Genomic DNA, 14092 nt, shown 5'->3' with positions numbered 1-14092 from the left:
CCCAGCCTCCCTTATGGCTAGAATGACCATGTGACTAAGTTCTAGCCAATAAGATGATATGAGCAGCAGTCACATGTAGCATCCAGGAAGTCTCCCTAAAGGGAGAGAAGACAACTTTTGTGCTCTTTCTTCTCTCCTTTATGCTGGCTGAATGAGAATGAGAATGAGATGTCTGGAACTTGGCAGCCATAGTGTACCATGAGATGATGTGCTAAGAATGGTGGAACAGGAAGACAGAAGGAGCATTGGTCCCTGATACCTGGAGCCACCATCCCAGCCCTGGGCTACTTCTGTTGGACCTCTTTTCCATGAGAGAGAAATAATTTCTATCTTGTTTAAGCTACTATTTTCATTTTCCTGTCACATGTAAACAAACCTAATCCTAATCGATAAAATAATCATCTATTTTATGCAAGACCCTGTGCTAAATGCTGTAGGGAATGCAAAGGTGTTTAGACACACAAGATTTGGGCAAGAAGGTTCTGTCTGGGTATGAAGGAAAGGCTAAGAAAGGTTTAGCTTCGCAGGTCCATGTGGGTATGAAGAGGATTTACAGGAGCTGAGATCAGGGAATGTAATGAAAGGAGTCTGAATGCCAGGCTAAAGAGGTTGGATTTGATCCTATGACAGACAAATAGAGCAGATGACCTTTCCCCCAATTTTCAAATGAAGAAATCCATGCCTAGGTTACAGGACTTGTCCAAGGTCACGCAGCCAGGGAGTGACAGAATCAGTCTCAATTCTCTTGACACTTAGTCCGGAGTCATCCCACAGTTCTGTTCTGCCTTTGAAAGGATCTGGGGCAGAAAGAGTAAGAATGGATATTTTATACTTTGACATAGCCAGGTAACTGGACTGTGCACCCCTCCAATCACCCCCAAACCTCCAAGAGGAAGCTTTGGGAATTGCCAGAAGTCTAGGATCCAGACCTACCTTTAAGTCAGAGGACCCTTTCTGGGGCCCCTGCTTAGCCACCCCCATGAGGCTGCTGTGGCCAGGGTACTCCTTTACTGTGTAGTAAGTCTCCAAGTGTCAGGCACAGTGCTGCGTGCTCTACATACATTATCTAATTTACTGCCCTCAACGGCCTAACAAGAAAGTTATAATGCCCATCCCTATTTTACAGATGAAGATGAAGAAACAGAGGCTCAAAGAAATGAAGCCACCTACCCAGTGTTGCTCAGTTGATGGCAAAGTTGAGGTAAAAAGCCATGTTTGTTCAACTCCATATACCTGTTCTGAGCCTCACATTCTAACATCTTCCCAATCCCTGCCGAAGCATGGAATAGTCTCCTGTTCCTGCTCAGACTCCAAGGACTTACCTCGTTTGATGGGTTGACCAGTGCCAAGGATCTCCTGCCAGATTCCAGTTGTGCTCACTCCACCTGCCGTCAGGAGCCAGACTCCCATCCAGTAGTCACACCACCCATGCTCTGCACATGGCCCCATGTGGGTGAGGGATCTTCTGGGGAGAGAGTGGGCCCACAGATACCCAGACCTCTGTGACCTCAGGCCTCCCAGGGCTCTTAGTCTTGGCTGGTCATGGGGCAGGGATATAAGAGTCCTCCCATTCTAGGTTCTAGAGTTCACAGATTCCAGTGAGCTGTTTCATGGGATCAGGAACACTCCGTTCTTTGTGTCCTTCCTGTGACTGTCATGGTTAGAATGCATTTGTTCTGATTTGCACTGGCATCCATTCAGTAAACAACTGGTCATTGGAACTGAATCTCCTATCATTGCCAGCATTTGGAAAGTTGAGTTTCACTGTGCAGGTCATCCAGTGTGTATCTTTCTAGTAACGTGTTATGTCCAGTGTTCCAACATGAACCACATATTCCTCTAAGCTGACCACCCTGGCTCTCTTCTGGAAATTCCACAGGAAACACCCTGAGAAGTAGCCTGCAGAGCTGAAGGCAATGGATGGATCTTGGTCCCTCTGCATTCACTGCCCAAGTACGAGGGGCCAAGCACTTTGCCAGACTTTGCCCTGGGCCATCACCAGTCCACCCCATTCTTGTCTTGCACAACTTCCCTTTCCTTTGGCCAAACAGTCGCTGTTTCTTTCCAAGCTCAGCCTAGGATTCTCACCCCTACACCCTCTCCCCTAATCATGCTAAAGATGGAATATGTTCACCTTATTTTATTATAACTTGATATATAAGGTTTAGCTTAAGTCTAGCAGATTTTAATAGTTATGAGTAGAATATTCATCCATTTCCTTATAAACATTATAATCAACATTCCTATTCTCTGATGCACCACTTAAAATATCTGAAATCAGACATGAAAGAGTAATTTAAATTTGTTCATAACAAAATTTTCTCTTTTTTATTTTTTAAAATTTTTATTTTATATTGCAGTATAGTTGATTAACAACGTTGTGTTAGTTTCAGGTGTATAGCAAAGTGATTCAGTTATACATGTACGTGTATTTATTCTTTTCCCATTTAGGTTATTACAGAGCATTGAGCAGAGGTCCCTGTGCTATACAGTAGGTCCTTGTTGGTTATCTATTTTAAATATAGCAGTGTGTACATGTCAATCCCAAACTCCCAATCTGTCCCTCCCCTGCTACCATTCCCTCCTGGTAACCATAAGTTCATTCTCTAAGTTCAGTGAGTCTGCTTCTGTTTTGTAAGTAAGTTCATTTGTATCTTTTTTTTTTTTAATTTATTTATTTTATTTATGTATTTTTGGATGTGTTGGGTCTTCGTTGCTGTGCGTGGGCTTTCTCTAGTTGCAGCGAGCGGGGGCCACCCCTCATTGCGGTGCGCGAGCTTCTCATTGCGGTGGCTTCTCCTGTTGCGGAGCACGGGCTCTAGGCGCACGGGCCTCAGCAGCTGCAGCACGCGGGCTCTAGAGCGCAGGCTCAGCAGTTGTGGTGCACAGGCCCAATTGCTCCACGGCATGTGGGATCCTCCCAGACCAGGGCTCGAACCAGTGTCCCCTGCATTGGCAGGCAGATTCTTAACCACTGCGCCACCAGGGAAGCCCTCATTTTTAATTAGATTCCACATATGAGTGATATCATATGATATTTGTCTTTCTCTGTCTGACTTAACTTCACTTAGTATGATAACTTCCAGGTCCATCCATGTTGCTGCAAATGGCATTATTTCATTCTTTTTAGTGGCTGAGTAATATTCCATTGTATGTATGTACCACATCTTCTTTATCCATTCATCTGTTGATGGACATTTAGGTTGCTTCCATGTCTTGGCTATTGTAAACAGCGCTGCAATGAACATTGGGGTGCATGTATCATTTTGAACCATGATTTTCTCCAGATATATACCCAGGAGTGGGATTGCTGGATAATATGGTAGCTCTATTTTTAGTTTCTTAAAAAAACATCCATAGTGTTTTCCATAGTGGCTGCACCAACTTACATTCCCACCAACAGTGTAGGAGGGGGTCACTTTTCTCCACACTCTCTCCAGCATTTATTGTTTGTAGATTTTTGTTGATGGCCATTCTGACTGGTGTGAGGTGATATCTCATTGTAGTTTTGATTTGCATTTCTCTAATAATTAGCAACGTTGAGCATCTTTTCATGTGCCTCTTGACCATGTGTATGTCTTCTTTGGAGAAACGTTTATTTTGGTCTTCTGCCCATTTTTTGATTGGGTTGTTTGGTTTTTTTTTGATGTTGAACTACATGAGCTGTTTGTAAATTTTGGAGATTAATCCCTTGTCAGTCACTTCATTTGCAAATATTTTCTCCCATCCTGTGGGTTGTCTTTTTGTTTTGTTTATGGTTTCCTTTGCTGTGCAAAAGCTTTTGAGTTTAATTAGGTCCCATTTGTTTATTTTTGTTTTTATTTCCATTACACTAGGAGGCGGATCAAAAAAGATATTGCTGTAATTTATGTCAAAGAGTGTTCTGCCTATGTTTTCCTCTAAGAGTTTTATAGTATCCAGTCTTACATTTAGGTCTTTAATCCACTTTGAGTTTATTTTGTGTATCGTGTTGAAGAATGTTCTAATTTCATTTTTTTATATGTAGCTGTCCAGTTTTCCCAGCACCATTTATTGAAGAGACTGTCTTTTCTCCATTGTGTAGTCTTGCCTCCTTTGTTACAGATTAATTGACCATAGGTGCATGGGTTTATTTCTGGGCTTTCTATCCTGTTCCATTGATCTATATTTCTGTTTTGAATTTGTTCATAACAAAGTCTTCTGAAGATATAAGCAGATTCTATCAGATGCAGAAGCACATACAGTTCTCACAAACACTTTCACATGTTGTAGCATAGTCAAAATATCTCACCAGGGATAATAATTAAACCTTGTAGACATTCTTACAAACAGTTTTTACACAATCCTCATAACTTGTCATTGTCACCAATAAGTGATAGCCAGTTAAGCAGTTGTATCCACATGATTACCAAAGGTTCATTGCTTCATTGGCTGCAGCAGTTTCATGAAAATCATGCCCTAAGTATTTTATATATAGCAATATGTTGCATTTATACATTCCTTTAGGAAAAATAAGCAGCTGGTGGGCACAAGAGGACTTTAAAACCCTGTACCACACTGCACATGTACTAGCTGTCCTTTTAGACAGGCAGCAACAGAGGTTGGCCAGAATCAGGCTAGGCTCCAGGCCCAGTTTACCTCTTAATAGTGTGTGATCTCTAGTAGGTCAACACTCTCTGAACCTCAGGTTTTTCATCTGTAAAATGGAAATGATAATAATGCCTGCTCTACTATGAGGTTGAAATGAGATCAGGGATGAGAAATCCCTTATAGGCCATGAAGCAACAATCAAACATTCGTCATTTTTTCACACACATTTACTTTTAATCTTCACAAGGCTAGGAGCTAGACATCATCATCCCGTTTTACAGACATGGAGACCCAAGTTAACAAGCACTGGAGGACCTGAGGTCCAAACCTAGATCCCCCTGTCAAATGCTCTTTCCTCTCTGTGCGATGGCACAGCCTGTGGCCCGGTTCCTTGCTCACCACTATGTCATGAGCCATTGGCCTTAAGTCTGGGAGCAAATCAGGTTGTGTCAAGAGCCACACTCCGGGGAGAAGGGGGCCAAAGGAAGCCAGCCAAGCCCCTGAGGCCTCCACTGGCCATGAGCCCTACCCCAGGTCCCAGCTGTCTGACTCCCCGCAGCACAAGTGTGTTTGCCAAACACCTGTGGAGGGAGCACTTGCCTCCACCCCGGCCCTGGGCTGAGGAAGCGCTAGGGAAAGCAGATGGGATTCGGCGGCACCACCTGAAGAGGCTTGTCATCTGGCTGAGGCAAGAACTCAGAGACACAGGTAAACAACAGTCCAGTACAAAACAGTACACGGTCAGGTGCCAAGTGAGTGGGAAAGACAGAAGGACATTCCCAGAGTCTCTGTTTACGGACACTGGCAATTCTTGAAGCTCTCTGTGGCCCCAACAAGACAAGAGATACCTCAGTCTGGGGAGACATGGAATCTGCATCATCAACCCCACTCCTGAGGTCCCTCTCAGCCCTCTCCCTTCATGACCCCATAGCTGTCTCCCTCACTGGCCTGTAGGCGCCACAAGGTCAGACAGCAGAGAGTTCCATTGCCACACACGCCAGGCCTGACCCAGAGTCCGTCCTCAGTGAACATCTACTGGACTGAGCAGATGGACAGCACTGGGGACTCATCCTCTGGCCCTGGAGGCCCATGAGAGAGTGTGCAGGCGGGACGGACCCTGTCCTGAGAAGGGGGAGGCCTAGGCCCTCACGGAGAGGAGCTCCCTGAAAAGAAGGAAAGGGGAATTCAACAACATCCTGTGAACTACACTGAGAGAAATGCTGTGTAGAAAAGAAGCCTGATAACTGAAATTCCTGACAGCAGCAGCTAAGCCAGGGAGCACGTTCCTCCCTTGTGCCAGAGGTGAGAAGGTAGAGGTGCAGCTCCAGTCCCATGCCCCTGTACGCGCGGCCTTCCCGCCGCGGCTGCCAGGGCTGCTTCCTGGGCTCGAGGTGGACTGAGTGCACAGGTGCGAGCGCTTTCCTGCCGCCTTGCTGGCGGGGGCGGGGGGAGCTCCTCTGTGAGTTCTAAGGGCCCTGGCCTCTTCGGAGGAAGGCGGCCTGCTTGCCAGGCAGTGTTCTTCCCCTCATCTCCTGCCCAGAACAGATGGAGGCTTTCTCTGAACTGTGCAGCCCCTAGCCTGATTTGGAAGCACAAAGGGAAAATTAATACAGAGAGCTACTATATGGAAATGCCTCTCTCTTTTTGTACACTATATTTACAGAAAGGAACTGCTTTGGCTTTTAGAGAGAAGTGTGATGTAAGAGTTTGTTGCTGCTGCTGCTGTTCACCACCCAAGCTGTAAAAACAAACTGGAAATACTCAAATGTCAGTAACACCACCAAACCGCTTAAAAAAATATATCGTAGGCCCCCTTCAGTTGTCACTTTTTAAATTCCTGGTAGAATAGAGAACTTTCTCAGGAGAACTTGTCATACTCTAATGTTTGACAACATGTTTTCCACCTTCCCTCCCCAAATTCCCTCCTGAGGTCTTTGTGAGTACATTTGATTGCAACAGTTTGGGGTGAAACTAACTTACCGTGTGGCCTTGGGCAAGTCCCTGACAGCAGGACCTCTAAGTTTCTCTTCCGCTCTGGCTCTGGAGTCTTTTTCAGTTCCATGAGTCCATAACCAGTGATCCCATTAGGAAACAGTGCAGTTCCTAGAATTATAGGTCTGCAGGGAACACAACCCACTTCTGGCTGAACTGTTCCTAAACTGCTTCTTACACAGAGCTTCCAAACTTTCAAGCCTCCAATGAAAGCCATTGAGGCTTGAATGAAAGCCTTTCAATGGCTCCAAGGAATTCAGTGTTTTCTGCTGTACCAAATGACTGCTGGAACCACAAGGGCCCTGGACAGGCCCTTAGCTGGCCCAGTAAAAAGAAGGCAGTTGACCTTCTGCCCTCCTCCCAAGCTTACTCTTCCAGTGGCCTCCTGGGCTGCCTTCTTTGGACCCGTCCTCACAGCCCCACCACCGCAAGAGTCCAGGCCCTTGGGTGGCCTGCATTGCCCGCCATGCCTGGCTTCTCCAGCCCTCTCCTCCCCGCCTGACGAGAAACTCCTTCTATAGTGTCTGCACTCAAGTGGGAAGGAGCCATCTGACTAACTCATGCTCAGGCTTAATGTTTCCTCAAGAATTGAAATATGGATGTCTCATAGGAGAAAAAAATCCATTACATTCCCACAGAAATTAATTTTGAAGAGTTGAACTTGAGGCATCAAAGATGAACCAAGAGAGGGAGATGTTTTGTGGCATGGGAGGCTTCCAATGCCAAATTTCTGGATTTGGGTTTGGCTCTACCCTTTCTTTAAAAACTGTGTGCTCTTGGGAAGTTCATTTAACCACTCTGAAATCCAATTTTTATGACTATAAGATGGTTCTGGAGCCTCTGACCTACCCCCACGAGATCATGTGAGAGCACTTGCAAACTGTAAAGTTCAGCACAGACCTACATGTCCCCGCACCCTGCACCACCTCCTCTGCTGGTGTGTCTGAAAGCAGCCCACTCCCTAAGTCAGCTCTGTCTCAGCTCTGCCATTCAGAAGGCCTGTGGAGAAGACGCGGGAGGGAGAGAAGGATGCCAGTGCTTTCCATTCTAGACTGCCCCACGCTTTGTCCCTTCTCCACCTCCTAATCACTGCAGGGATTCCTCCCCCCCACAAGAAAACACTCCAAGTCTCTGAAGCTCACAGGCTGAACTTCACCACAGGCAAGGTTTCTGACACCAACCGTAACAGGACAGCAGGAGACTGGCATGCAGGGCAGAAGGGAGGAGGGTCTGTGTCATGCATAAAACCAGGAGACAGAGGTCTTGCTTTTTTTTTTTTTAAACCTATACAAAAATGTGGCCCTTCTGGCTCTGTTCACAGCATCTCTCAGCCCCCTTGAAGACTGGGCAGCACGATGACAAGCTTGGTGCTATTTTAAAACCAGGCAGCCCATAGAATTGGTCTATTCCCACATTCTCCTCTCAGAGGACAGCCCTCCAACCCCCCAACACGATAGACACTCTTCTTATTTAAATGTAAACATTTCTCAACATTTCCTAAGATCAATATTTATAAATCATAAATACTATGCTGGCAGTTATTCTAGCCATTCCTAATTACCATTAGGCTCATATGATGACAATGTGCTCCCATATAAATTTGAAAATTGTTCTAAAAATGCGAACAGAAACAAAAGTGAATAAAACAAAGCCAATTCATAGGACACTCAAACACTGTAAAGAGAGGGACCATCATGTTTATTAAGCCCCAGTCTGATGAAATTAAGTAATGCATGCTGGGTGATAAGGTCACACTGATCAGAGCTGGGGTTCATGGCTAGTTGAGGGTGAAATGGAAATAATATAAACTGAAAGGTAAATCTGAGCCAAAAAGGTAAAAGGCAAATTCAAAGCTGTTTTAAAACTAAACGCGGATTTAAATCCAACTAACAAACAAACATGTGGAAATTAAACTTAAATGAGGAAAAGCATAAATGGATAATGCAGGTTTCAGACAGGCAAAGTAAATGTTAACTGTAAACCCATTTCAGCTGTCCACTGATCTGGAGTTTTTACTGTTAGCCATACGGATCCTAGTGGGTCGTAATTCTGAGGAGGAAGTGATTATACTGGGAAAACAAAGGTCATAGGCAAAACAATAACAAAACACTGGGGCTCGTCTTCGACACAAATTGAAGTCAGAAGTGGAGATGTAACCTCATTTTTGGTGAAAATGACCAGGAAGAAGAAACAAAGAAAGAAAACAGTTCTTTCTCTCCTTCAGGCAAAAGGGAATAAAATACCAGTAAACAAGAAAAACTAATTAAGAGAATTCCTAAGCCCAGATAAACAGTCCCCACTTTGATCAGGGTGGGTATGCAAACCAGGCTGCAAGGTCCTTATAGTGGTTCTGAAAAGCAAGCTGAGGAGAGATGCCTTGTGGGTGCTTGTAAGAAATTTCAGCCTAAAGATGTTCACCTCCTTCACCATCTGCTTTCTCTGCTCTGTCTTCTTGGGCCAACAGTATGACGCTAAACCATGGAGCTTGTCTCTCATACTTACCCAACAATTAAGAGAATTCCTGAGTCCCCCCAAATTCTCTCAGTTTGATTAAGGCAGGTGTCCAAATCAGGTTGCTATGGAATTAGGATCTGTTCTACTGAACGATGTCAACTCAATGCATAATTTACCTAACCCAGCCATCCCTTCCAAGAGGCCAGAGGCAGAGCTCTTCTAGGAAAACAAAGGAGGAAAAGTGCATCTGCAGTATTTAAGTCAAATGTCCAGAACTCCTGGACAATGAGAAATAAGACTATAGCAAAACTAATAGGAACATGACATGGACCTTACAGTAAAAAAATTCTTGCTGGGACAATTCTCAACTACAAAAAAATGTACAATGTGGCTCAAGTTTAATATTAAACTAGTAAATCCCAGGTATCTAGACTTTCACTCATTTTTTTAATCAGAATTGTCTAAGTTATGCGAAGTACCTAAAGAAAGTAACAATGTACATGTGACAGCATTCAAACTCAAAGGCACAGGGCCTTGGGAAGGGTTAGTGTAATGAGGGGCTTTAAAGCTTAAGCATCTTTTGCTTCATGGCACATCTATCTCTGCCAATGCATCACTGTGTAGTTCCTTTAAATAGTTGCTTACTGCATTTCATTGACTCATAGACTTAAAACCTGGAAATATGAACTGGCTTGTCCATGGCCATACAGCTAGTTGGTGGAAAAGTCAGGGATCAAGCCAGTCTTTTGAATCCAAATCCAGAACTGTGTTCCCTACACCCACTACACCTCCAACTACTTTGTATACACTCCTAATCATCCAAAAGTAGCTCAGATTCTTGGTTTCAGGCAGTCAATAAAAGGTCTTAATTATCTAGCATCTCAAAAGAATGAACACTTCTAACATTTAGAAGTAAAGTAACCTAAATGGAAGCTGGCAGGTGTTACATGGTGCCATATGTCACACTGGTGATAGCCCAGCTCTCTCCTGCTTGAGCTCATTGCTGTTCTCCATTTCTTCTAGAATCAGGTGCCAGGGCTCATTAAATTGCTGATTAAAGCCCAAGGCAGCACTAGGGGGTTAGCTGGTGAGCTGGCTGTTTAGAAAGCACAAAACAGTCCTTTCTATTTGATTTCCACAGACACTGGGATTAAATTAGTAAAGCAATCCAATATTCCCTCCACATGATATATCCATTCATTTATTCACTCATTCATTCATTCATTCAACATTCTTAATGAGCACCTTAGGACACAGGACACATCAACCTCTCCCCTCAAGAAATTTACAGTCCATTTGAGGAGATGATAGGAAATGAACTCATGGAAAGAAGTTAAGATGGAGCAAGCGTAGGAAGATCAGGAGAGGCGAGAGAGAGGTTCCTTGAGGTGGAACTGATCCAGGCAGCCTTCATGGAGGAGGTGGAGCCTATAAGCTCCTGGGAGGAACTAAGCAGGAAGCCTCTTGATCCTTCCATCCCTTGGTTAAACAAAGTAATATCTCAGTGACACTAAGGAGCAGGACACATCAGCCACTTGCTTAGGGATCCATTAGTTTCTGAAGTTACCCTAAAGTGGAAGAAAAAGTTATTGGGGACCCAGTCTCCTCACTGTACACAGGCCCCCTGGGGCCAGGCTTGGGACTGACAGACAGATGAGCATTTCTTCGGGACACTGGCTCACTTGGAATAGTGGCTCTCAGTCACATTAAACCCAATGCTCTTTTTATAACAAATCATTTGTAATTCTCCCTTTGTTATGCTCAAATGAAAACCAGAGGTAAAACAATCTGCCTATACAAAAAATTTCCCTTCTAAAATCCATAATTTCAGAAAAATTAATACATTCACTACATTATATTCAAGAAACAAAGAAAAGCAGTTTTAAAGTAAAATAATAAGTATGTCAATACCTGAAAAAAATGTGTACACAACTACAACTGGAAGATCTAGTGAGTGGCTGGATGTCTGCACCTACATGCAGAATGACCATGAATGCAATAGATATAAATGCACACAGATACACACGTGTTTTAAGGGCCACTCAACTACTGTGATTGGCATTGCCATTCATATTATTTTCCAGAATGGTGAACAACCCTCAGTAAAAATTCTGAACAAAATTTACCACCTTCATTCAATCTTGCACTCCTGAGAAATTGAATGTATGTTAAAACTGTAAAAAAAAAAAAAAAATCCTTTGTGTTTATATATAAAATGAAATTGGATGCTAGACCCAGATAATTATGAACAAGATTTTCACAGACATGAACATCCAGTGGGATGTTTGAAAGTCAAGCAACATAGTCCCTTGTGGTGTGGACTGTCCTGACCACTGTAGAACATCTGACATTTCTGCCCATGTCCACTAAGTATCAGTGGCACCACCACCCCCATCATTGTGACAAATGCCTCCATAAATTTCCAAAAATGCCTCTTAGGAGGTGGAACCACCCTCTCTGGGAAGTCTAAATAAGAGGGCAGGGGTGTATGTTGTTGGGGGTGAATCTTCCAAAAGCTAGAGTTAGGAGTTTTCTGCTCACCCTATTGCCCTCTGTGATGGTTAATTTTATGTGGCAACTTGACTGGGCCATGGGGTGCCCAGCTATCTGGCCAAACATTCTGGGTGTTCTATGAGTGTATTTTGGGATGAGATTAACATTTACATCAGCTGAGTAAAGCAGATTGCCCTCCCTAATGTGGGTAGGCCTCATCCAATCCGTTGAAGCCCTGAATAGAGCAAAAAGCCTGACACTCCCTCAAGTAAGAGAGAATCCTCCTGCCTGACTGTCTTCAAATTGAAAAATTGACTTTTTCCTGTCTTAGGCCTTGAACTGAAACATGGACTCTTCCTGGGCCTTGAGCCTGCTGGCATTCAGACTGGAACCACACCATCAGACTCCCAGGTCTCCAGCTTGCCAACACCCTGTACATAGTGTCACCCTCCATAATGACATGAACCAACTCCTTATAATAAAAGTGTGTGTGTGTGTGTGTGTGTGTATGCGTGTGTGTGTATACAGACTATCTATATATTATCTATACTTTTCTATATACACATCCTATTGGTTCTGTTTCTCTGAAGAGCCTTAACTAATACACTCCCACACAAGTTTGAGCCATGTCCTTGCCCTGCCCTGCCTCCTGCCTTCTGGTCCCCCATCCCAGAGTCCTGGGCTCTCACCATCATAGCCATAGTCCACCCTAAGATACCCTGAAGCACTGTATGAGGAGGTTCCAGCTTCAGCACACAGGACCCCACCCCACCCCAAACTCAGCATGAACCAGGCAATGGCAAACAGGAAGGGGAGGGAAGGCCAACAAGGCAGCCTTTAGAACTGACTGGCCCCTGGGGCTTTGGCCCCTTTTTCAGTATCTGCTTGGACATTTCAGGCTTAGAGTCTCTTTTGAAACAGGGAGGACCTTTGGGGAAAGACATGGGTATTAGTAGTGCTTCCCCAGGAAGGTCAAGAGGGCCAGGGCCAAAGGCAGGGAAGTTTTACAAGGTAGGCAGATGTAGAGAACCCCCTTCAAACACCACCTGGGATGGAGAAAGTTTCTCAAAGGAGCACCCTCTCTCACTGGGCAGAGGAGATGGCAGTGTGCAACTGTGATTACTTCCCCTTCTGCGAGTGAATCCTGTGGTCAGGAAAGGAGGCCTCAGAAAGAAACTGTAGGAAAGATATTTCATTTTATCAGGTATTTGCTCACTCATTCAAAAATGCATTAAATGTCTACTGTATGCCAGGCACACATTAAGTTCTGAGAATATAATGATGAGCAAGATGTAGGCCTACACTTAAGGAGCTCACAGCCTGGCAGGAAGATAGGTAAAAAGGCAACTGTAAAATGATGGGATGTACACCAGGATAGGTAAACACAATTGCAGTGGGAGCACATAGCTGGGGCAGCTACCCTCCCAAGGAGGTGGGGTCAGGGATGAGGAAGGCTCTCCAGAGGGACCACCAGAGGTGAAGTGTTTTATTTATTGAGGTATAGTTGACATACAATATTATGTTAGCTTCAGGTATAAAACACAGTGATTCAATATTTTTATACATTATGAAATGATCACCACTATGAGTCTAGTTACCATCTATCACCGTACAAGTTATTACAATATTATTGGTTATGTTCCCTATGCTGTACAGAACATCCCCATGACTTATTTTGTAACTGTAAGTTTGTACCTCTTAATCCTCTTTACCTATTTTGCCCCATCCTCCCACTCCCCTCTCCTCTGGCAACCACTAGTTTGTTCTCTGTATCTGAGTCTATTTCTGTTTTGTTATGTTTGTTTTTTTCTTTTATTTTTTTTAGATTCCACATATAAGTGATATCGTATGGTATTTGTCTTTCTCTGTCTGACTTACTTCACTTAGCGTAATTTTGAAGAATGAATTTAAGTTGGGCAGATAGAGCAGGGAAGAAGGACAAAACAGGCTAGAGATGAGTGCTGCTATGGCAGGGAGCAGGGAAGGAGCAGGTACCTCCCGGAAGCTGGAAGAAGGAATATAAGGCACAGTGTGGAATAGTGAGAGACAGGCCAGAGGGAATAGGCAGGGGTCAGATCATGGAGGGCCCTGTGTGAACCATGCCAGCAAGTTCGGTTTTCACTTTGAAGGCAATAGGAAGCAACCAAAATATTTTAAGCAAGGGAGTGACATGATCAGATTTGTATGATAAACATATCACTGGGACTGAAGAGTCAAATATAGGTGCATTAACGAGCAGACTGGGAACAGGAAGAGCATTAGGGAAAGTGCTGCAGTAGTCTGGTTGAGGCATGATGGGGACCCAAATTAAGGCACAGGGCAGGGAGGAAGGAAGGGGTATAAGGAATATCAAGTGGGGAAAGGATTCGTGTACACACACACACACACACATGCAATTGATTAATAAAATATTTTTTAAAACCTTGCCATCACTAATAAAGCAATAAAAAGTAAAATGGTATGCTATTTCCTTCCATCAGCTTGATAAGGGTTTTTGTTTTGTTTTGTTTTGTTTTGAGGGAATAAAGGAGCAGGAGACTTGGGGAAAGTTTGGATGTGTTGAGTTTGAGGTCACTGTGGGCCT

Source organism: Eubalaena glacialis, chromosome 2 (genome assembly GCF_028564815.1).
Source record: "Eubalaena glacialis isolate mEubGla1 chromosome 2, mEubGla1.1.hap2.+ XY, whole genome shotgun sequence".
NCBI classification, from domain to species: domain Eukaryota; kingdom Metazoa; phylum Chordata; class Mammalia; order Artiodactyla; family Balaenidae; genus Eubalaena; species Eubalaena glacialis.
The sequence above is the reverse complement of the archived record's forward strand: the minus strand, read 5'-3'. Positions refer to the sequence as shown.